Source organism: Miscanthus floridulus, chromosome 8, assembly GCF_019320115.1.
Source record: "Miscanthus floridulus cultivar M001 chromosome 8, ASM1932011v1, whole genome shotgun sequence".
Classification (NCBI taxonomy): domain Eukaryota; kingdom Viridiplantae; phylum Streptophyta; class Magnoliopsida; order Poales; family Poaceae; genus Miscanthus; species Miscanthus floridulus.
Genome location: NC_089587.1, coordinates 76,196,337 through 76,207,168, shown reverse-complemented (window position 1 = coordinate 76,207,168; position 10,832 = coordinate 76,196,337). Strand labels below are relative to the sequence as shown.

Sequence of the window (10,832 nt, the reverse complement as noted above, 5' to 3'; positions counted from 1 at the left end):
TTTGGTTCTACGAGATTGGCGCACTACCTACCATGCCCCGTTCTTAACTGACCCCATCGCAAATTGGCACCCACTACTAAGAACAACTCTACAACATAATATGGTCTGAGACATGCTCTAAAAATAGGAGGATCTCTAGATAAGCTTGCATTTCATGCAGAGATGAGGTTTTACTAAAGTAGAGATATTGCTTCTGGCAGGTCCAAAAATGCACAAAGTATATTCTCAGCCATGGCTAAAATGATGTCGTTCGTCACCAACAATAATTGCCACGCACGCGCGCGCACACACACACGTGCGTGATTGTGCACGTGCGCGTGCGCGCGCACACACACACACAGAGGACGCTAACCGTGGTGGTCTCACTGCCTCTTTATTAACCACAGCTAGCTATTAGTTTGGTCCATCCCTGGGTGGATGGCGACCTGAGCTATAAATGGGACAATGTTGGCTAGTCTTGGTCATCCTCTTGGTAGCATTGAGGCCTTGCCTGTTCATGGAAGTGGGACTCCTTCCTGCTGGAATAGGTTGCCCTCTTGTCACCACCCCCGCGCAACACGGTCTAAACGAAGAGTTCTAATCCCCTCATGGTCTCAGTGTCATTGTTGTTGTTGCTCCGATTTGGTGGCAAAGAATGATGTGTTGTGGCTAGACAGTGCAGATTCAGCCATGACTTTAGGGGGTCTTTGGATGTCTTGCTGCAACTTGCCTAGCCTTGCCTGAAAAGAAGTTAGAACATTACATGTTTGGATGCTATGCTAGTTATCTCGATTCTTGTGCAAGTAAGTTTTCCTCTCACTTTTTTAGGCAAGACAATTGGCTCTCTGGGCTTGCAAGGTGAGGTGATAAATATGTCAAGAAAACCACACATGCCCTTAATCTCTGCTTCTACCCCCTCTCTATTTTACCCTTCTTGGAATGTGCTTCTCATATAAGGATAATATGCAGTTACATACACCACAAAGCCTCCAAAAAATTGGCTAGAATGAAGGAGATTATTATGTTTGTCAGTAGCACGGATCAACATCCTTTTTCTTGGTTTTTTTCTAGGAATTTTTAGGGTGCCTATGATGAAATGAGCAGGGTTTGTTGAGGAAAATGTTATATATTTTATTGTTATGCTTATAGTTCCCAATGAACTTGGGAAAAGCTATGGAGATGCTATAGAGTCCATTAGCCGATTATCGCTTGCGTGTAGGTGGAACAAATTAATCTAGACCCATTCAATCGTATGGCATAATTTGAGTTCTGGAGTGTACCACATCAAACAAATTGATAGACTCAGTTCTTTTTATATACTTTTGGAAGTTGGGAGAAACTATAGTTTTTCTTGTTATGCCTATAGTTCTTTTTGTAAAGGATTCTTATGCCTATTGTTATCAATCAACTTGGGAGAAGCAACACAGATGTTTTATAGCTCATTAACCAATTACTGCTAGCATGCAAGTGGAGCAAATGAATTTAGACCCATTAAATCATGTGTCAAGTTTTGGATCGTATGACTTCAAAGAAATCGATATTACCTAGTACTAGTTTTTTATACTTATGATTATTTGTGTTGCAATTCTACTTAAGCAAATACATTGGTGTGTGTCTATTTAATTTCTTCTCGGCTTTTGGGACCATAGCATTCTGGATAATACCATCATGTTTGAAGTAAGGAAACAAAGAAGCACTGAATTTGAAATCCTATAGCTAAACCCTTTTGTATGAAAAATGATATCCCAATTTACCTAATCCTTTCGTTTAATTGGTAGAGCCATAAAAATAGTACATGGATGTCACCATCCCTAAAATTCTACCATGGTTTACATTTACTTTCATTTTATTGTTATTCGCTATGTTTGAGCGTATGGGCATCTTGTTAGCTTTCTCCTAAATTATTTGATCATACCTTTTCTTACTCATTTTGTGGACATCTATTTTGTTATTTATTGTTTGCAGGATCTATGCCATTTAGTTCTGTAATGAGTAGCACTTAGTATTAGATGTAACAACATCATAATGTGTACATCGACATGCCAATCAATCAGTAATTGGTAATTTGTCCGATTGTCATAAGTTGGAAAAATTTGTTGTGCCCTCTCTATTGTTGCCAGCTCATCAACTAGTGTTTGCTAGCACCCATAATTTCTTCATAGCAGTCTATACCTTACAACACTGATGCTGCTATTAAGACACAAATGGCTGTTGTGGTTCTGGATCACAACTTGGGTAGTGATTACCCCTCAAAGAGCATAACTGGGGGGGATCCCTTAACTGCAAGCGCATGTTTGTTCAAACTAATAGTGGTTCTGTCCTAGGCATTGAACTAGAGCCAGGAGAAAATGCACACACGGTAAAAAAGAAGCTGGAGTTAGCCCTTAATGTACCCATAGAGGAGAGCTCACTGACATTTGGTGGTCAGGTTTTGAACAATGATCTTAGCTATGTTTGAAATGACTCACCATTGCTTCTCACCAGAAATCACAAGCATAGAAGCTGCTCAACACCTTGCCTCTCTCCTAAAGGAAAAGAATGTCAGCAACATGATCGGAGTAAAGTTATTGAAATCCTAGGTTGTTCAAGCCCTTCTGCTGCAATGAAGGAGTTGGTTAAGGATATTATCAAGGGAATTACAAATGGTGTTGACCCAGTAGCTGTTACTGGCGGAATGGGAGGTGCCTACTATTTTTGGGATATCTAGGGGCAACGTGTTGCAATTATTAAACCAACTGATGAGGAACCTTTTGCTCCAAATAATCCTAAAGGTTTTGTGGGGAAGACTCTTGGGCAGCCAGGCCTCAAAAGATCTGTATGGGTTGGTGAGACAAGATTTCGGGAGGTCGCTGCATACCTCCTTGATCACAAGAATTATCAAGAGTCCCTCTTACTATGTTAGTGAAAGTTACTCATAGTGTGTTTCATGTGAATGAAGATGTTAACTGTAAAAACAAGACCAATAGGAATAGATCACAGGCTCATAGCAAGATTGCCTCGTTGCAACAATTCATTCCACATGACTATGATGCTAGTGACCATGGAACATCGAGCCTCCCTATCTCTTCCATTCACAGGATTGGCATACTCGATATCAGAATCTTTAACACTGATAGGCACGGTGGCAATCTTCTAGTCAAGAACCTTGATAATGGATCTAGCCGTTTTGAAGCTCAAACAAAACTTATTCCCATTGATCATGGTCTATGTCTTCCAGAAAGTCTAGAAGATCCTTACTTTGAGTGGATTCATTGACCACAAGCATCTATTCCTTTCTCTGAAGAAGAACTAGAGTATATCAAAGATTTGGACCCTATAAAGGACATTGAAATGCTTCGCATGGAGCTGCCCATGATTCATGAGGCAAGTCTTAGGGTGTTGGTCCTCTCAACAATATTTCTCAAGGAAGCTGTAGCTTCTGGCCACTGCTTGTTAGAGATAGGGGACATGATGAGCAGATAGTTTACTGAAAAAGAAGAGGAGCCAAGTGTGCTTGAGGTTATGTGTATGGAAGTAAGGAATTGGGTTAAGGAGATAGAATTGCTTTTACAAGAAACAAACTTTGAAGAAGAAGAAGAAGATGATGATGATGATAGTGATGCAAACTTCACCCAGTTTGATCTTGACTCAGCTGATGATTCAGCTACATGTGAAATATCATTTTTTAACAAATATAGGTCTACTGGGGGAAGTTTTAGGAACCCACTTTCAAGATTGCCTGAGGGAAACAAGGACAATGAGGAGGAAGCCAAAAACGAGGCGAGTCAAGATGATGCCAACACATACACCAGTCCATTTCCTAACTGTACTCTATCTACCTCAAAATCATCGGTGTGTCCAATGGGGCTTTGCTTTACTAGAAATAGAAGGCGCCGCAATGATGTCCCAAAGAATAGGGTGAGTGCTAAAACTGACTATTATAATGGCTACCGTAGCGAGTATCAGTCTGTAGGTTGGAGCACCAATGAGATGTTGCCTCCCAGCTCAAGTTTTGTGAAGCTGTCAGATTTGACTGCCAATGAATGGAGTGCATTTCTTGAAAAGTTCCAGGAGTTGCTCCCGAGCATGTTCCATGACAGGAAGCAAACTATAGCCCAAGGCTCATGGCTGACGAAGAGGTTGGGCACCTCTTGCCAGTTTTGATAACAACACAGGTATATATATGTTTAGAAGGTAACATAGGCCAAACCTGTGGTGTGTTTTTTCGTGGTAACTGTTAGAATATGTGTCCACTATTATGTACTGAGTTTGGTTATACTAGGACTCTGAGTTGTATTTGGTAGTATAGGGTAGAGTTGGTGTTGGACTCCGTAACCTGGTCTCCTCATTAATATGAGAGGAGGGCTGCTGTTGTAACTATGACGACATAGCAATAGGTTCGCAGGAGGGCGGCGGCATGTTGCTGGGACCCTAGAGCGGCCGTTGTTGCTGGTTTTGGGAGGAGCGTCCATAGTCATGCTCCGAGGATTAGGCACATCGCTGAACCTCGTTAAAAAACATCGTGCCTCTGGTGTCGTCCGTGATCTTGCATGTTCGTCTCGATAGATTTAATCTACGCTTCCGCACGTGGAAATTGACAGACATCTTGTCGCTATGGGGGCTAATTTCTAACAATTGGTATCTAGAGCTATGGTTGGATTGGATCTAAAGGCAGTGCGGAAGATCACCTAGAGGTTTGAGGATTAAGCATCTACAAGGTGTCGTGCAGCGTATGGTGATGCGAAGCAGATATGGCGCAAGGTGGAGCACGGTCATGGCCAGCACGTGTGAGTTGCACACGGATGGCTACGGTGGGTCGACTGAAGCATCGGCGGCGGCTAGATTTCTAGACAAATATCGTCATCGAGGAAGCTACAGGTTTACGGCGCGTGGACAAAGTCTTCAGGATAGCACATCTGCACGTCGGTCTGTGGTACATGCCACTACGTCAAATATGATTTCCAGGGGTGGCTACAGTGCATTTGTAGGGATGGTTCGGCCAGCCGCCCCTACCATACCGTCTCTACAAATCATGCATTTGTAGGGGTGGTTCCCAGACCGCCCCTACAAATCGATTTGTAGAGGCGGCTGGTGTTATCAGCCGCCCCTACAAATCGATTTTGTAGGGGTGGCTGGTGTTACTAGCCGTCCCTACAAAATTGATTTGTTGGGGTGGCTACAGTACCAGTCGCCCCTACAAATCGATTTGTAGGGGTGGCTACAGTACCAACCGCTCTAACAGTGCATTTTTTCGCAAAAAAAATTAAATTACCAACACGTGCTCCCTCAAATCATATCAGAACAGACAAAGCTCATTACATTTTTAAAATACAATGACAATGTACATAATGAATGACAAGCTACACATTGAGTGTTGAAACCCATTGCGTTTTAGAATATAGAGAGAAGTCACTGTATGGCTTCATCAGACATTCATCTATGAACTTCTTTTACAATTGTGTCTTCACCAACCGAAGATGTCGGAAGCAGGTGTTTGTCTTCCAAGTCATCTTCATCAAAGTTACCGTTGCTGGTGGTGTTGGAACCATCTAAATTCACAGACAACAATATGACATGAGACTGGATAACAATAGGGCATAAACACACCAGAATGGACAATAGTACAATGTATAGACATGAAAAATGGCTGCAAGGAGATCTATATGCATGATATTGTCAGTTATAAATAGCATGAGAAACCACCAGTTATGACAGGAAATAGAGAACACCAGAATCTACCTGAGAAACGACAGTCTACAAGATGCTTTGTCTCAGTTGACTCAAGCCGCATGCTTTCTGGTAGAAGGCAGATGCAGAAGGCGCCTAGAAATAGTTTGGATTATCCTCCATTGTAAGATATTGGAATTTTCATCCCAATATGTGTGTTCTTTTGCAACAAAAAAAGTATATGTTTTGATACAAAGTTACAAACCAACCTAATAGATCCATGTGTTTCATTTGTCAGTGACTCAGTTACATCCAAAAATGCAATTCAAATCATGGGAGATATTGACATCAAATATTAAGGTTTATGCTTCTGATGTTTTTCACTTTCATAATGGGGCCATACATGCCCCATGAGGAAAAACTCCGGTAGGTATATGCCTATAATCTGGACAAGACTAGTAAGAAATGTATTGCATGTGGCAAGGATAACTAGTTATCATTGATCACAACATATCATGTATGAGTTTCACAATATTCCTTTCAAAGACAATATATAGAGGAGCACATATTTGAACTGGACAAGACTAGTAAGAAATGTATTGCATGCTTGCAGAGCTGGAGAATGATTGAACTGCTAATGTTGCATACTTCTTGGCTATAATAAATCACCATAAACTTTCAAAGACAATATATAGAGGAGCACATGTTTTATTACCTAGCCTTGCAAGTCGATTGACCCAACCAGGAATTGGTTTTCCTATTAATCTGGTGCTAAGATCATCCGTAAAGTGGTTACAGTTCTTAGAAATGAGGTGCTAAGACCAAATAACTGGATTGCAGATAGTAATACTTAGAGAGTGGTGCACTTTTTAAGAACTTGCACATTGACAAATTACACTTTCAGTTTCTTTTTCTTTTAGAAGAGAATACAATAGAAACTTCATTGGCATTAACCTTCGCGTTTGGCATGTTTGGATAACTTAGATCAAGCTGCTTCCATATCAAGTCTTTTATCCAATTCTGTACACTGGTTAATCAAATCTAAGCATAAATCACAACTAAATTGGAAACAGTAAACGTAAAGCAAACTTTGTTTAAATAGAGAACAGTGGAAGCAATAGCAAATAACTCAGTACCTATTCTCTTGAGTTCCCCTAATTGCAACAATTATCGAATTCAGATTAAGAGCTACACCAACAAATGCCTGTTACATTATTCATCCAAAGAACGGTAGGTAAAGGGAAGGGTATGTCTTGAAAAGCTTGATGGGTTTGATAGCACAGAGACATACAATTTCATAGAAAAGTTATAAGAACTTAATTCAAAATGTGGAGGGATAGGTACCTGCAAGCAGTTCTCCACATCAACAATTAGAGATCTCATCTCGAAGCCCTATTTCAGCAATACAAAACCATATCAAAACTAGAAGCCAGCTTATCCTGTCCCATAGCCATTTTTTAAACAACTTTATGTTTTAAAGTATTTCAGTAAGTAGAAGAGAACAAACTTGACAGTCCCTTACTTGAGTCAAGTCATTGCATCTTGAGCATGTCCACGTAAACAGCACAGTTAAATCTATCATATACACCTAGAGACAACAGAGAATCATGAGATTAACCTTTGACACAAAAGGTGGAAGGACATGGAAATTGTGAATAATCAGTGGAAAACAAAACCTGCCAAAAAAACTAGGGACAACCACTACCTGGCAATTCCATCAAATAGTTGGTAGGTGTCCCTTTTATCTATGGCCCTATGTAAAACAATAGCATTTGAGATGTTTGCAAATGCAATGACATGCTTATTCCACTCATAGCACAATCGATGAAAATAAGATAATTATCTTGTTTGTTACGGACTATTAAAGCTAGCTTGCTGTCGAAATCATTTTGATGCCAATTTATATACAACAGCAACCCAACAAGCATAAGAGAATCGCACGGAACTACCTCTTCCATGAGAAGCAGCAAACAACAAGAGTAGGAGAGCCACCACGCTGGCGCCCAGGCTCCATCTCTCCATGAACCTGAACCTGCAAACGCATCCAAGCTGAATCTCAATCGACTGAAGCACCAGAGGAACATCAATCACACAAACCAAAAGCAAGCAGACCAATTCTTTCTTTTTCTTTTTTGAAAGAAAGCGAGTAGAGCAATTCCACGGCACGGAGCCTCCTTCAGAATCAATGCGAGGAGAATGTGCAGCAGCAGGCAGCGATTCCAGAACCAAACACACGATCAGAATAAAAAAGCTTGGGGGTGAAGGATTTGACCTTTCGGGGACGTCGAGGGGCGGCAGGAAAGAGAGGGGCTGGACAAACCGAAATGGGAGAAACTGGAAGAAGTGCATGAACAGCACTAGAGCACTCGGCGCTCGTAGTTGAAAGCATCTAGGCCCTTAGTTGGGTTTCGGTGATTAATGACAATACATGATTACTGTGACTAATGTGTGTTTTGTAGAGGCAAATTAAGTTAGGACACGGTAATGGAGATCGTTTGGGCTATCATGATGGTCATGGCCCCACGATGGAAATTGTTTCAGTTTTCAAAGGATGGATGACAAGGTTAAGGATGGACTAGTTCTAAGTGTCGATTGGAGTTAGAGTGGCACTTAGAGTAGTTTAGGACTTTGTTTTTCCTTTGGCTGTACTATTAAGGGGGGTACAGATGGGTAGCTTGACCTAGGTGAGTCTAGTGGGTTAGGTGTGGTGCACACTTGCTAAAATTAGCGCTAGGTAGCTCCAAAATAGTCCTTAGATCCAATGGACAAACTTCATTCACATATGATCGAGAGTTGGAAGTGAATGGAGGGTCAAATACTAACCGGACGCTGGCTTCGGTGCAACCGGACGCTGGCTCAGAGTCCGGTCAGTTCATTTGATCAAGGTGAAGTCATCTGGAAGTGACCGGACGCTGAGAGGTCAAGTGACCGGACGCTGAGGGCCAGCGTCCTCCAGTAAGGTTCCAAAGAGGGAAAATTATGACCGAACATGTCCGGTCAGTGCTGACCGGAACACTGGAGTTCGGGGTGTACTGACCGGAGCGTCCAGTCAACATGAATGGAGCGTCCGGTCACCCCGCAGAGGCACATAACGGTTCGTTTTTTAGCCCATGTTATAAATACCACCTCCATTCGTGTGTGGGGGTACTTTTGCTCATTCCAACAGCTAAGAAACATGTTTGAGAGTGCCAAGAAGAGCAAAGTCCTAGTGAGGTGATTGAGATTTGAGAATCCCAAAGAGAGCCCTCATTAGTGAGATCAAGAGTAGCAAAGTGTGCATCCACCCTTCTCATTAGGCTTGTCGTGGTCAAGTGAGAGTTCATGCTTGTTACTCTTGGTGATCGCCATCACCTAGACGGCTTGGTGGTGATTGGGAGTTTGGTGATCATCCGACGGAGCTTGTGGGTGATTCACCACGACGGAGTGTCAGAATCAACCCATAGTGAGCACTTGATCCTTGCGTGGATCAAGGGGGAGCTACACCCTTGCGCGGGTGCTCCAACGAGGACTAGTGGGGAGTGGCGACTCTCCGATACCTTGGCAAAACATCGCCACGTTTCTTCTCCTCTCTTTACTTTAAGCATTTACTTTGAGCAATTCAATACTTGTCTTTTACATTCCTAGAATTGCCGTGCTAGAGTAGGATTGGAACTTAGGGTGCTAAACTTTTGTGCGTTAGATTAATAGAAATACTTTCTAGGCACAAGGGGTTAATTGGGCTAACCATAGGATTTGATTATTGCAAAGAAATTTGAAATTAGCCCAATTCACCCCTCCTCCTGGGCATCTTGATCCTTTCAATTGGCATTGGAGCCTCGTGCTCACGTATTTAGGCTTAACCACATAGAGCAAGATGTCTCACAGGGATGGACCTCCTCCTATCTTTGAGGGAGATGATTTTCCTTATTGGAAAATTCGCATGGAGGCGTATCTTGAAGATCTAGATGTTGGTATTCTTAGAGCCGCCTCACATGGCTTCCCAAAACCTCAGGATGCTACTCACCTACAAGGCGATGAGGTGAACTATGAGAAGTGGAATGCAAAGGCTCAAAACACCATCTTTAGAGGCCTTTGCAAAGATGTGTTCAATCGAGTGAGGAACCACAAAGATGCCCATGCACTATGGTCGGATGTTTGTGCGCTTCATGAGGGAACTAAGAGTGAGCGTGAGGAACGCTATCATCTTGTCATGAAAAAACTCCTCTTTTGAAATGCTTCCTAAAGAATGTGCTAATGAGATGTATTAACGTTTGAATATTCTTGTAGAGGAAGTCAATGGGCTTGGACTCACTCAAATGCAACCATCCGATGTTGTAAGAAATATTTTGAGTGTCCTCCCCATTGATAAATATGGGCATATTGTGACCGTGCTTCATCAAGGTGATCTTTCCACCGCTACACTGACACAAATCTTGGGAAAGATCAATGCCATTGAGATGTACATGCACATCACGCCACAAGATGGCTCATCCTCTATCAAGAAGAAAGGTAAGGACTTAGCATTCAAAGCTAGCCAAGAGAAGGGTAAAGCAAGACTTGAGTATGAGAGCTCAAGTGATGATGAAGTTGATGATGAAAGTCTTGCTCTCATGGTGAAGAAGACTGCCAAGATGCTAAAGAAGCTCAACAAGAGTGACATCAAGTTTGATGGCAAGAAGAAGAAGTTCTTCACTAGCTCTAGAAGGAAGCCAATCTCCAAGATGGATTGCTTCAATTGTGGAGAACTTGGTCATCTAGCACACCAATGCACTAAGCCCAAGAAAGACAAGTTCAAGAACAAATGCAAGTGCAAGAAAGATGACTCAAGTAATGAAGAAGAAGAAGAAGAGAAGAAGAAGAACAAGCCATACAAGAAGAGAGATGACAAGAAGAAGGACTTCCACAAGAAGAAGAAGAGTGGAAAGGCATACATTGTCGGTGATTGGCTCACGGACATTGATTCATCTAGTGCCTCATCCGATGATGATAGTGACAACGAGAAGGTGGCCACAATTGTTATCAACTCTTCATCATCTTCATCGCCACCACCGCCATCATCCTCTACACACCTATGCCTTATGGCCAAGGGTGACCGCAAGGTATCTAACAATGATGATAGTAGTGATGATGAGCATGCTAGTGATGATGATAGCGATAGTGATGATGATGAATATGAATCACCTTCTTATGATGATCTTGCTAGATTGCTAAAACAATACACTAAGATC

General features: G+C 42.0%; 1 pseudogene; it reads left to right on the top strand.

The window, feature by feature from the left end:
* Positions 1-2,183: 2,183 nt before the first annotated feature.
* Positions 2,184-4,122, top strand: LOC136472650 (phosphatidylinositol 4-kinase gamma 6-like; annotated as a pseudogene).
* Positions 4,123-10,832: the final 6,710 nt, after the last annotated feature.